A 14,952-nucleotide genomic window follows, 5' to 3' on the forward strand; every position below is an offset into this window, starting at 1 on the left:
GCAATAGAAAACTAGGCTTGTACACTCCACTTCTAGTTCCTTCTCATCCTTGGGAAAGTGTTTCCATGGACTTTATTCGAGGATTGCCAAAATTTAGAAAGGGTCATGATTATTTATATGTTATTTTGGATAGGTTCAACAAAATGTGTATTTTAATACCTTGTAATAAGCAAATTACAACTAAAAAAACAGTAAAGTTGTTCTTTCAGCATGTATGGGTTCATATTGGGTTATCCACTTCTATTGTCTTTGATCAAGATTCCTTATTTCTTGGGAAGTTTTGGTCAAGTCTATGGGAGTTGATGGACACCAGATTAAAGAAGAGCACATCATTTCATCCACAAACAGATGGCCAAACAGAGGTGGTCAACAGGACAGTGATCCAGTTGCTCATGGGCTATTTCAGCAAGCATCCCAAGCTTTGGGATGAACATTTGTGTTATGTGCAACATGATTACAACCGTGCTAAGCACTCTTCTACACTTAAATCTCCTTTTGAGACTTGTTTTCGTTTTATACCAAGGTCTCCCTTGGATTTTGTCTTTAGTAAAGATATAGTAGTTGATGGACACAGTGATGTGGACAAAGCAACCAAGTTCATTGAACAGATCCAAGAAACTCACTAGGCAGTGCAAGAATAACTGGAAAAGAGCTAAGCCAAGTACAAGGCAAGGCATGATAAGCATCGAATTGAGCATAGCTTCCAAGTTGGTGATCAAGGCTGGCTATACATCAACAAAGACAGAATGCAAGGTGAAGGTAAGAAGCTGAAGCCAATAAGGTATGGGCCTTTCAAGATACTTGAGAAAATTGGTGAGAAATCTTTTCACCTTGATTTTCCAGCTTACATGCACATCTATTCAGTAGCTAATGCAAAGAAATTGAGACTATTTGAACCTTCATTGATTGAAGATCCTGAAGAGCAAAGTCAGTTTCCTTCTATTGATGATTTGTTGCCTAAATATCTCAATGAGTTGCAGGAATATATAGTTCTGGACAGGAAGGTGAGAACTATGCATAGAGGGATGTTGAGTACCTTAGAATTGGGCTCAAAGGTTCAAAACCAAGCAGTGTAAGATGGATAGAGATTGGACAATTGAGGAAGTTGTATCCTCACTTGATTGATGCTTGAAAACCTACTTTTGGTGGTCCAAAAACCTTTTTCAGTGGGAAGGCGTGATCCAAATGGATCCTAGAAAACCCTCTAAGTCTTCAAACATTCAAAACTATCATGAAAGAAGAACCTATTAAAAATTTAGATTACACTATCGGGAGGGAAAAACATAGAGAAAACATTGAAAAATAGAGTATTGGTGGCTTAAAACTACTTTGCATGAGAGTTGTCGGATCTAGCTGATCAACGGTCTAGATCCCATCAACATATCTCAATCAGTGGAGGCTATTAGAGGCAATCGAAAGCTACCACATAGATATTGCGATAGCAATCAACGTGGTCAACAAGGACCGTCGATCAAGCACACAGATCGATGGCCCAAGTTTGATCCGAATTGGATCCATAGAAGACTGTCAAAGAACCATCATTGTATCAGGTCAGAACAAATCTCTAAATAATTCCAAAACAATTATCAAAAGCACCCCTAAACCAGTGGCAATGGCAGCCAGTGTGGAACGATGAGGACCTCAGTCAAAGCGCACTGACCGAGGCCCATGGAGACTATGCAGGAGGCCAAATTAGTCCCTCGGAGCCCTGGATCAGGAAAAGGAGGTGGAATTTGATAGCTGGGTGAATAGGGCCATGAAGGAAAAAGCTCGAGCACTCGGTCGCGTGGGGCAACTGGAGAACCGTGGGCGGAAAAGAGAAAAGTGCTAAAGGACAAAGGTGAGACCTGCGCTCAGGAAAAATGGCAGTATTGATCAGGGTGCCCTCAAACGGTAAGAGGCTTTGGATGAGAGCAGAGTGATTCCATTCATCAATCAATGTGTGGAAAGTGGAGGTGAGAGAAAATCATCGTTGATCGCGCGCTATCGATCGAGCAAGTCAACCACATGAAATGTGCATATGGCGTCGAATTTGGAGGCCCCAAATCGGACGGTTGAGATCGCGCCTGATGGAGGAAGCGGAATCGACGAAGGAATACACTGCGTTTTAGAGGGATTTGGAATCCGTTGGACCACCACGGTGGAGGAAGAATGCATCCATGAAATAACTGAAGAAACGAACCGACGAAGCATACTGGCGCCGTTTAGAGGAGGACATGTGGCCACTCCTTGAGCGCTGATGATGACGCCAAATAGGGAACTCCAAGCGTAGCTGCAGAAGGTGAATCGACAGAGGTGGAAGAGGAACCAAACAGGCATTGGAATGGATGGCTAAAATCCATGAACAGAGACAGAATACACAGTTGGAGTCAGTCGGAGTGAACCTCGAGAGGAGGACTGAACACTGAGAGACAGAAACTAGAGAAAGAAGGTAGTAAAGCAAAGTAGAAAGATACAGAGGGCCAAGCTGACCAGTGGTAGCATTCAGCACCAGAGAGCTTGAAGACTCAAGCTGTCCCATAGAGGATCTCTCTAGACTGAGCACCACATTTGGCTCTTTCCACTGTAGACCATAAGGTCACAGAGCTGGTAGGAAAAAGAAGAGTCTGTGCACTCTAGTGGCTTGGGGAATCCAAGAACCACCCTGCCAAGCAAAACTTGCTTCAAGAGAACTCACATTGAGTCCCTGTATTGTAATCTATCTACTTAAAGGCACAATAAAACAAGGCCACCACTAGAAGCTGGACCGGAGATGTAGCCCTGGAGAATAGGGTGAACTCCTTATTAATTTCTTGTGTCTTTGCATTGCTTACTGTATTTCTCTGCTATCTTTCCATTTTATTGTTTGTGTATTGGCAATCTGATTGATCTATTTCTTCAATAACACAGAACACACACCAACACATGAGTATGTAATACCTCTAAACAATAAATCTTTAACTGATGTCACTCATAGGGTGAATATCAGATTAAGTGGTATCAGAGCTTTAGGCTGTAAGGTTAGAGAAGCTTGTGTTGGTTTAACTATGAATGCTCACTAGATCAAATCTCAGATTAGGAGAAGGAGAGTTGGTGGAAACTAATCCTGAAATTTGGAGAGTCTATCCTTGGAAGACAATGTTAGAGGAAGGTTCTGTGGGGCTAGACCCTCAATTCATAGAAAGTTTCCTAGCTATAAAGTCTATGGTTGAAGAAATGTACAAAGACTTTAGAAAGCGTAAGGTGGAGGATTCATCAAGCTCTAAGAAAGATAAAGAAGAAGATGAGTCTCACTTCCATGACCACTCCAAAGGAAAGGGGAAAGAAGAAAGCTTTCTCACACATCCTAATAGCCATGTGCATAATAAGAAAGAATATTTGATTAAGCTAGATGTTAAATTTGATTTGCCTATGTATGATGGAGAGCTAGATGCTGAAAAGTTGGACAATTGGATTAGATAAATTGATGTGTATTGCATGGTACAGAACATAGACTTAGACAAGAGTAAGATTAAGCTGGAAAGCCTATGCCTAGGAGGCACTGCCTTGGTTTGGTGGGAAGGCAGAATCCAAGCTGATATGAAAAGACATGGCAAGACCATCTCTGTCTGGAGTGAATTTGTTGCTGCAATCAAAAAATAGTTTTATCCATTGGCCTACATGCAACAAGCCATGATGAGTTGGCAAACTCTTCAACAGTTGAAAGCGCAAAGTGTGCAAGGGTATACTCAAGAATTCAGAAAGAGAGCATTGATGTTGGGTATCTCATTAGACTCACCAGAGACTCTTTTGAAGTACATTGGTGGTCTACACAGCTACATGAGGCATACCATCCTCATATTTAATCCCACTAGTATAGATGAGGTATCTGTACAAGCTACTCATTTAGAAGCTAGAGGAAAGAATGGAAATCCAGAAGTTGGGGGACCATCCCAACCCACTGTAAGCAAGAGCAAGGAGAAAAGAAAGAAGAAGTGGAAAGCAAAGAAGGCTAACACTGCACAGAAAGCCAAAGCTTCATGCACTCACTATAAAAAGGAGGGCCATGATGATGAGCATTTTTGGATTCTGCATCCAGAGCTGAGACCTAAGAAGTCCGAGGGAAAGAAGAAGAAGACTACTGCAGCTATTCAGAAAGATTTGGGGTTAGACTCAGGAGATGAAACAACTATAGCATCCACAGGTATAAAAGGTAAGAATTTTGAAGCATCTACTAGCAATTTTGCTCAATCTGTTATTGATGAAGAAAATGAGAGAAAAAGACGTGAGATTTTCCGTATTCGAATTATTTCCAAAAATCAAAAGATTGATACTTTGTTTGATAGTGGCTCACAAGTAAATCTAATTTCTAAAGAAATTGTAAAGAAATTGGGATTAGTAACTACACCTCACAAGAAACCATACCCATTAGGATGGTTGAATGATAAAGCACAACTACAAGTGACTAGACAGTGCAAACTCAAGTTTTCTTTTGGGTCAGCATTTGCAGATGAGGTTGAGTTAGACATAATTCCTTTGGATATATGTGTAATTGTTTTAGGAAGTCCTTACTTGTATGATAGAAAGGCTATTTTCTATAGAGCTGAGAACAAGTATCTACTTGTTAAAGATGGAATCGAATACTTTGTAAGAGCTCATAAGCTCAAGAATAATTACACTCTCATAAACTCGGGACAGATGAAAGGAATGATAAATTCATGCAAACAATTCTTATCGATGGTTGTAAAGGATAAGAAACCTAATAAAACAAATGTATTTTAGGGCTGTAATGCTGAACAACAAGCTGATATAGAAAAGGTTGCTTCAGGGTATGATGTCTTGTTTCAAGAACCTAAAGGTCTGCCAACCAAAAAGGGAATAGTACATGATATTATTTTGCAACAAAATGTTCCATTGCCTAACATTAGGATGTACAAGTTGTTTTCTTTATAGAATGTTGAAATCAAAAAGTAGGTGCAGGGGTTGCTCGAGAAAGGGTTCATCAGGCCTAGCACATCACCATGTGGGTCACCAATCGTTTTGGTGAGAAAGAAAGATGGCTCGTGGAGAATGTGCATTGATTATCGAGCACTGAATAAGATAACAGTAAAAAATCGTTATCCCCTTCCTCACATAGATGATCTTTTATATCAATTAAAGGAAGTTGTTTATTTCACCAAGCTGGATTTGCACAATGGATACCACCAGGTAAGAGTTGCAAAGCAAGATGCATGGAAGACTGCTTTCAAAATAAAGTAGGGATTGTATGAATGGCTAGTTATGCCTTTTGGCTTAACTAATGCTCCTGCTACTTTCATGAGATTAATGAATGATGTACTCAGACCTTTTCTTGATGATTTTGTTATTCTATATCTGGATGACATTCTGATTTTTAGTAAGATGTGGGAAGCACATTTAAATCATGTTATGCAGACATTAGATGTTTTAAAAAGAGAAAAACTTTATGTTAAACTCTCAAAATGTGAATTTGGCAAAACATCTCTAAACTACTTGGGTCATATAGTATGGGGAGGTGAATTGAAAATAGATCCCTCTAAATTGGCAATCATTGTGAACTAGCCTAAACCTAGGTTTGCTATAGAAGTGAGAAGCTTCTTAGGAGCAGCACAATATTGGAGGAAGTTCATTTCTAACTTCTTCTCGATTGTAGCTCCCTTACATGCTTTAACAAGATTGAATAAGGTGTTTCAGTGAGGAGGCAAACATCAAAAAGCCTTCGACACCTTGAAAGAGAAAATTAGTACAGCACATGTACTAGCACTGCCAGATCTGCAAAGGCCATTTGAGATCCAAACCGATGCTAGTGACTATGCCATGGGAGCAGTGTTGACACAACACGGTAAACCCATATGTTATCATTCCGAGACTTTTAATCCTGCAGTAGTTAACTATCCTACATATGATAAAGAATTGTATGCATTAGTTCAGAGTGTGAAAAAGTGGAAACATTATTTAATGGGCAAAGAGACAGTAATACATACTGATCATCAACCACTTCAATATCTACACTCCCAAACTAAGTTGCAACAATCAAGACATTAAAGATGGATGGGATTTCTACAACAGTTTCATTTAGTCATCAAATATAAAAAGGGCATATATAACAAGGTTGCAGACATGTTATCTAGACCCATTATAAATGCATCTACCATACTTAAGCATAATTTTGTGCTACATGGAAGCTACATAGAACAATATGCTCAGGATGTGGACTTTAAAGATGTATATGCAACTTTGAGTCAAGGCAAAAGAGTAGAAGAATTGGACTATCATGTGAAGGACCGACTCTTATACCATTGTGGGAAACTCTGCATTCCACAAACTGAGAGAATAAAGATAATTAGGGAAGCACACACTTCTCTGATATCAAGTCACTTTGGGGTAAGTAAAACAGTTGCACAGCTGCAAAGATTTTGCTATTGGCCGAAAATGAATGAGACAGTTTCTAGATATGTAAGAGGGTGTGCCATGTGTACTAAAAGCAAGCCCAACAACAGAAAACTAGGCTTGTACACTCCATTGCCAGTTCCTTCTCACCCTTGGGAAAGTGTTTCCATGGATTTTGTTGGAGGACTGCCTAAATCTAGGAAAGGTCATGATTATCTATATGTTGTTGTGGATAGGTTCAGCAAAATCTGTATTTTAATACCTTGTAGTAAATAGATTATAGCTGAACAAACTTCAAAATTGTTCTTTGAACATGTATGGGTTAATTTTAGATTACCCACTTCCATTGTATCTCATTGAGACACCCGATTTATGGGGAATTTTTGGTCGAGTATGTGGGAACTGATGGACACCAAGTTGAAGAAAAGCACAACTTTTCATCCACGAACAGATGGCCAGACAGAAGTAGTAAACATGATAGTGATCAAGTTACTGAGAGGTTATTGCAACAAACATCCTAAGCTTTGGGATGAACACTTGTGTTATGTGCAACATGCTTACAATAGAGCCAAACACTCTTCTACAAAGAAATCTCATTTTGAGACCTGTTTTGGTTTCACACCAAGGTCTCCTTGTAGGTTTTAACCCCATACAGAAATTACCTGCATACGAATTCTAAAACATAGAAAAATAAGCAATGCGAGAGCATAACACATAAAACACATATACACAAAGATTTTCCCACTGGATCCCAAAATTGAGACTACTAGCTTGATTTTTTCATTATGTTCCTTTCAATGTTATAATACATATTTATACATGCCGAAGCATCCAATACCATGGACCGAAAACCATCGTGTCCAATACCATGGACTGAAAAACCATCGCGTCCAAAAAACATGTGCGAAAATCATGAACAAAACCATAGGTGTGTCCGCCCAACCTAACATAGGGTCCAAAATCAAAATTTTCCGGGGTGCTGCCCTGGACCCCATAAAATGGGGTTACATGTAATTGTCGAACCCCCTGTTAACTACATGGAAAGAATATAACACAACCCAACACTCCTTTGGATTTTGTCTTTGGTAAAGATACCATGGTTAATGGACACAGTGATGTGGACAAGGCAACTAGGTTCATTGAATAGATCCAGGAGATCCACCTGACAGTACAAGAACAACTGGAAAAGAGCCAAGCCAAGTACAAGGCTAGGCATGACAAGCATCGAATGGAGCATAGTTTTCAAGTTGGAGACCAAGTCTAGTTGTATATCAGCAAGGACAGGATGCAAGGTGAAGGTAAAAAGCTAAAGCCTATCAGGTACAGACCTTTTAGGATACTTGAGAAGATGGGTGAAAATGATTTTCGCCTTGATCTACCAGCTTACATGCACATCTACTCAGTCATAAATGAAGACTGCTTGAGATTGTTTGAACCTTCAATGATTGAGGACCCTGAAGAGCAAAGTCAATTGCCTTCTATTGATGACCTGCTACCTGAATATCTTAATGAGTTGCAGGAAGACACAGTGTTGGACAGGAAGGTGAGGATGACGCATAGGGGAGAAATTGAGTACCTCAAAATTGGGCTCAAAGGTTCAAAGCCGAGAAGTGCAAAGTGGATTGAGATTGGACAAGTGAGAAAGCAATACCCTCACTTAGTCTATGATTGAAAACCAACTTTTGGTGGTCCAAAAGCTTTTTCAGTGGGAAGACCATGATTCGAATTGGATCCATAGAATACTATCAAAGAACCATGACTATATTAAGTTGGAACAAATCTCTAAAGAATTCCAAAACAACGATCAAAAACACCCCTGAACCAGTGACAATGGTAGCCAGCGTGGAATGATGAGGACCTCGGTCAAAGCATGCTGACCGAGGCCCATGGAGACTGCGCAGGAGGCCAAATTAGCCCTTGAGAGCCTCGGATCAGAAAAGGAGGTGGAATTTGATCGCTGGGTGAACAGGGTCATGAAGGAAAAATCCCGAGCACTTGGTCGCGTGGGGGAACCAGAGAACCGCGGGTAGAAAAGTGAAAAGCGCTAAAGGACAAAGATGTGACCTGCGCTCGGGAAAATTAGTGGTATTGATCGGGGTGCCCTCAAATGGTAAGAGGTTTTGGATGAGAGCAGAGTGATTCCATTCATCAATCGACGCGTGGCAAGTGGAGGTGAGAGAAAACTGCTATTGATCACGCGCTATCAATCGAGCAAGTCAATCGTGCAAAACGTGCGTACAGTGTCGGATCTGGAGGTCCCAGATCGGACAACTGAGATCATGCCTGATGGAGGAAGTGGAATCGATGAAGGAATACACTACATTTTAGAGGGATTTGGAATCCGTTTGACCATCGCGATGGAGGAAGAATGCATCCACGATGTAACTAAAGAAGCGAACCGACGAAGCATGCTGGTGCCATTTAGAGTAGGACATGTGGCCACTCCATGAGCGCTGATGATGACGTTGAACAGGGAACTCCAAGCGTAGCTGCAGAAGGTGAATCGACAGAGGCGGAAGAGGAACCGAACAGGCATTGGAATGGATGACTAAAAGCCATGAACAGAGATAGAATACACAGTTGGAGTCAGTCAGAGTGAACCCTGAGTCGAGGATTGAACACTAAGAGACAGAAGCTAGAGAAAGAAGGCAGTAAAGCAAAGCAGAAAGAGGCAGAGGGCCGAGCTGACCAACGGCAGCATCAAGCACTAGAGAGCTTGAAGACTCAAGCCGTCCCACAGAGGATCTGTCCGAACTGAGCACCACATTTAGCTTTTTCCACTGTATACCAGAAGGTCATAGAGCTGGTGGGAAGAATATTTTGTGCACTCCAGTGGCTTGGGAAATCCAAGAACCGCCCTGCCAAGCAAAAGCTGCTTCAGGAGAACTCACATTGAGTCCCTGTATTGTAATTTCTCTGCTTAAAGGCACAATAAAACAAGGCCACCACTGAAAGTTAGACTAGAGATGTAGCCCTGGAGAATAGGGTGAACTCCTTATCAATTTCTTGTGTCTTTGCATTGCTTACTGTATTTCTCTATTGTCTTTCCATTTTATTCTATGTGTATTGGCAATCTGATTGATCCGTTGCTTCAATAACATAGAACACACACCATCACATGAGTCTGTAATACCTTTAAACAATAAATATTTAACTAATTTCACTCATAGGGTGAATATCATATCAAAGTTGAATCACGATATTGCAATCGGCGATTACAGAGGAGTGATTACAAACGGCCTGGGGTATCTGCGATATGCGATTGTGATCAATCGCATCGCAACATCGCATCGGAGCATTATAATGGAGTGGGGCCGATATAAACATAACTCACGATAGCCAGACCTGATGGGAATATAGATGGTATTATATATCTTTTGAGATCCGGAAAACAATGGTTTCTTTTGTATTTTGCGTTTTCCGTTAAACAAACGAAATACAAAGGAAAAAGCGTCGATGCGATGAAACCGGACCTGAAAGGGTTTGTGAATGCAAATATATAATATGTCAAGTCCGTCTAAAGCCCATTTTGCGAGATTTTCAATGCTTTAATATATTTTTAAATCACAAAACAAGCACCATTTCGGGAGGACCAAAGGCGGTAAGAGGTTTTGGCCGAGCTCCACCCGAGCCCATATATTGGCTACCATGTGTCTAGGTGCTAGAGAGAGAAAACCACAATTTTCAAGCAGTTAACTTCCGTACGCATGGGCCGCCAAAAATGAACCACAGTCGTTGGATCTAGATCTTCCAGATCAACGGTGGAGATGTGATAGGTGACATAAAGGCGGACTCGATAGGAGTAATAAGGGGAAGTTATAGTATTTCAAATCCGGTAAATGGCAGTTTGGTGAATTTCCTTTGTTTTTAGTGTATTTATCTGTGAACACAGATAATGCTATTTCTGGGGATTTCAAAGGCTCAATAACCCATTTCGTTACAAAATAGGTGGCCATCATCCCTGAAATCCTTTAGCAATGATTGCTAACACTCAGAGGGGGATCTGAGCGGACAGAGGCCGGGAAGCTAGAAAGCTCGAGAAGGAGAAACGAACAGACAACGCTGATTGGCCTTAAAGCCATAGACTAAGAGAGACAGAGGCAAGCAGTGCTGAGACAGAGAGCAAATAGAGATAGACAGTCAGTGAGGAGAGTCTGTGTACTCAAAAAGACTTGGGGGATCCAGGTAAAGCCTTATTGTTTTGTACTTGTTGTGTGAGACTCAAATTAAGCTCACTTTTGTAAAACTCGGCTTCTGAAGACATAATAGAGAGGTCACCACTAAAGGTTGGAGCAGGAGACGTAGACCAGGAGTGTTGGGTGAACTCCTTATTAAACTTGTTGTGTTTATGTGTGTTTGTCTATTATGTTCTTTAACTGCTTCATTGTCTATGTATTTTGTAATCTTATCAATCCATTGCACAAAGTAACATAGGGAAATCCATGCACATGAGTCTGTAATAACTTAATAATTGTGTAAGATCTTATCATCAAATCAATAAGTGCTTTTATTTTGTACTTTTTAGTGTGCGCCATATATGTAATTAATTTAATCTCCACCTTAAATAACATAATTTTACATCAACTTTATATAGTTTGATGAAGTAATTGAGAAGTAATTGATGGTAAGAAAATTCTAATTTCTCATATAATTTATTACTACCTTTTAATATCAACAAGATGTATAATTCTTTCATTGAAATTTTTAATTATTTCTTACTTCTTCATATGTTGGAGATGCACATTTGAATATATACATTGAATTATATGTGTTTTTGTGAGTGTGTGTGTATATGTATATATATATATATATATATATATATATATATATATATATATATATAGAGAGAGAGAGAGAGAGAGAGAGAGAGAGTTCATATTTCATAGATATATTCTCTCTACTTTTTAATACTAATAACGAAAAAATTATTTAAACTCTCGATAACATAAACAATAAATAAAATATTTCAATGACCATATTGAGTAAAATATTTCAATGTCAACTATTTATATATTATATTAAACAACTAAGAAAAGTCCTTATGATTTAATACTTTCTTGTTGTATTACTCAAAATCAAAGAAATGGAGAATATATATATATATATATATATATATATATAGTATGAAATATGAGAATCATACATGGTGCACACAAAACTATTTGTATATTACATTCAAAGCCAAATTACAAGCCACATAAATAGTGCTCATGAGATCCAACATATTCCAAATAAGGAGAATATTGTTGAGAAAATCTCTCAACAAAACTCCAACAACCAACAAACCAATACTACCTATATACTATTGTAAGCATTATTCCAAATACCCCCTTTAATGCTTACATTACATCATTAAAACGATTAATGCAAAATGACAAATTACAATTCACATGTCACATCTATCTAAGTAGTCTTCCTCTACACTTATCTTCACCCAACAAACCAATACTACCTATATACTATTGTAAGCATTATTCCAAATACCCCCTTTAATGGTTACATTACATCATTAAAACAATTAATACAAAATGACAAATTACAATTCACATGTCACATCTATATGAGTAGTCTTCCTCTACACTTATCTTCACTTTGAAGCCTCTCGGCCAACACTATTTTCACCACCACAATCTTCTAGCTTCTCATTCAACTCATTTAAGACATAATTGCCTCTAACCATCTTTGATGAAATTTGTATAATTGATGCTTTGATCTCTTAAAGGAAAATCTCGATACTAGATCATCCTATGGACAAATTCTCATCTATCAAAATGGAGCAAACCGCACTTTTGATAGTTGTATAGATGAGTTGTATGGGCACTGAATATATCCAACAATCAATTATGCAACTAGCATTTATACACACATAGATTTCATGACATAACTTGTAAGAGGTGCTCTTGAAGTCCGAAGCACAACAAGACTCATCAACATATAACAGAATCACCTAACCAAATTAGCTATACATTCTCTCGGTATCCAAGAACATCCAGAACCATTAATTTAATTATATTACTTTGTTCATAAATTGGTTTTTTGTCATATCCGTTTTAAAAAAAAAAAATAGGCAGAAATTATAGCTAAGTTCTAAACGCATCAAATCCAAATACATCGTCCTGACTTCTGACTTCAAATTCATAGCTTTACTTTGACAGCATGAAATTTACGTGAGACAATAAGAGAGAGCATTGAAGTTATCCTCTTGGAACTTGAGCATAGAACCCAAGCTAATTTGATCTGAGCTGATGGTGTAAAGCTTGATGAGCGAAAGAAAAAAAAACTTCACCTTGTCTCTACAGATGCAAAGAGATGGATGGGCAGCTCGCACCGCTGCAACATCAATCTGTCTGGATGGGCAGTTATTCGTCACCCAACAGAAACACCATCACACATATTTCCCAGCACCCACTAATAGATCCACAACATTGTCTTCAGATCATCGTTGACATCCGTCACACTCACGTACATCACTAGATAATAGTCACGTTACCGCTCGGACGAGATTCAAACCTGAGACCACCAATAAGAACTATCTTTAATATCAATTGAGAGTTCCCTAGATCTCGCCACAACAAATGCGACGAACAAGAGCATGGAATCCTGCTGCATAGCCGCCATGGTCTCTGTCCATTCTTTCCATTCTCGGTGCACATTTGAATTAAGAGAATTGAGATACAAAAGGCTATGTTCTTTGTCAATCCATGTTCAACAGAAGCAACGTGATGCATTTGGAAGTGTTCAAATGTGCGGCGCTTGACATAAAATAATTGTTCAAAAGAGTATGATTTAATTTGCAGTCCAATTCTGCTAACTTACTCATGACCCACAGAGAGCTAGCAGCGTTCACCGTCGCAATACATGAGCGATTGTTAGGTCAAGACAAAGCCAGATTTTCCTGTCGGTTACTCAACTTTCTGTTACATATATTGCAAAAAGGAGATTTTCCTGTCGCTTACTTAAGTTACATAAATTGGAAAATGGAGAAAGAGAGACGGACAAAAGTTTCAGGTGCCAAGGGAGATGGACCAGAGTTTCAGGTAGCCTGTATGTGATTCACATTTCTTTCAGGTGTTAGTTGCCGCCAGTGTTTCCCTAGCCATTTTAATTTCATTTATCTTCAATATATAGCACAATATGGGCCATTGTGCTAACCACTTTATTGCACAGTCCATGTGTCTAACCACTTTATTGCACAATACTATTTATTTGATGCATAAAATTAATATAAATCTTCAAAAATATTTCGTGTATTCCGTGTTTGTCGTGTCACCAACCCCCTTCGTAAGGTCTACACTGCAACGTAAGTGAGCGATCTCATTGTCTCACCTTCCGGACAACACAAACAAATATATTTATGGAAATGGAAAAACTAATATTTCCCAAATTAGTATTTTCTATTGTTATTGTGGTTGAGATTTTTATTAATAAAAAATATAAATATTATAAATTTATTTTAATTTTAGATTTATAAAATATTAAGTAAAGTAAAATCTAAAAGTATTTCTTACTTTTCACATTCCTAAATATTAAAATATTATTACTTTCAATTTTATTAAAATTTTAATAATACATAAAATTATTCACTTTTCATTTTTCATTTTTCTTTCGGCATATTTTTTAATTATATATATATATATAATTAATTAATTTTAAATATTGAAATTTTATTTATTAAATTTAAAAATAAAGTTATGAAATATAATAAGTAAACCAAATTATTTAGTTTTTACATGTTTATTAACCATATGTTCTGAAATATTATAGTTATGAATATGAATCGTTATTATTTAAATTTATTTTGATTTGATGTATAAATTATAATTTTTTCCTAAAAAAATTATAATTTTATTAATTAAAAAATCACAATATTATAAATTAAGTTTAATTAAGTTTAATGAATTCATTATTTGTATTTATTATTATTATTATTCAATATAATGTCTCATTTAGAGGTCACTACAACATCTCCACCATCCTCAACTACAATCTTTTTAGTGCACTAATATGTATTCAATATAAAATATTTATGTTATATAAATACAAGACAATGATGTTTTCTAGATAAGTTAATTATGATAAAAATATATGAAATTTTAACATCTTTCAGATATTCACATTCCATTTTTATTTTAAGTAACGAATTGAATAATTATTCCTAATATATAATTTTTATTTATTATTTTTTCCCCAATTATATTAATTTTTTTTATAGCAAAATAACTCTCAATAATCCATAAGAACAAAAAATAAAAATTAGAGGGGGGACTTCATGCAAGGTTAGAAGAAATGATTGATAATAAATCTGGAAAATACAGTAAAAGAACAAATCAAAAAGACAATTGTAGTCTTAGAAACAATGTTAAAGAGCTAAAAGAAAATCTAATTAAAAATGGCCCTAAATAGTTTGGAACATAAAGAACATAAAATGGGTATCAAAGTCATCAAATAAAGAGATTAATAATGTTGTAGAGTTAAAACCTAAACATAATAAAAGAAAATTGAACCTCATCACTTTTTATATGAAAGATTAGAAAAATGAAGACACCTTCTCATTATGCAAGGAAAAACTAGAAAGTAAATCATAAA

The sequence above is a fragment of the Pinus tabuliformis genome, chromosome 4_2, assembly GCF_031772625.1.
Source record: "Pinus tabuliformis cultivar Carrire ecotype Pingquan chromosome 4_2, CPIR1, whole genome shotgun sequence".
NCBI classification, from domain to species: domain Eukaryota; kingdom Viridiplantae; phylum Streptophyta; class Pinopsida; order Pinales; family Pinaceae; genus Pinus; species Pinus tabuliformis.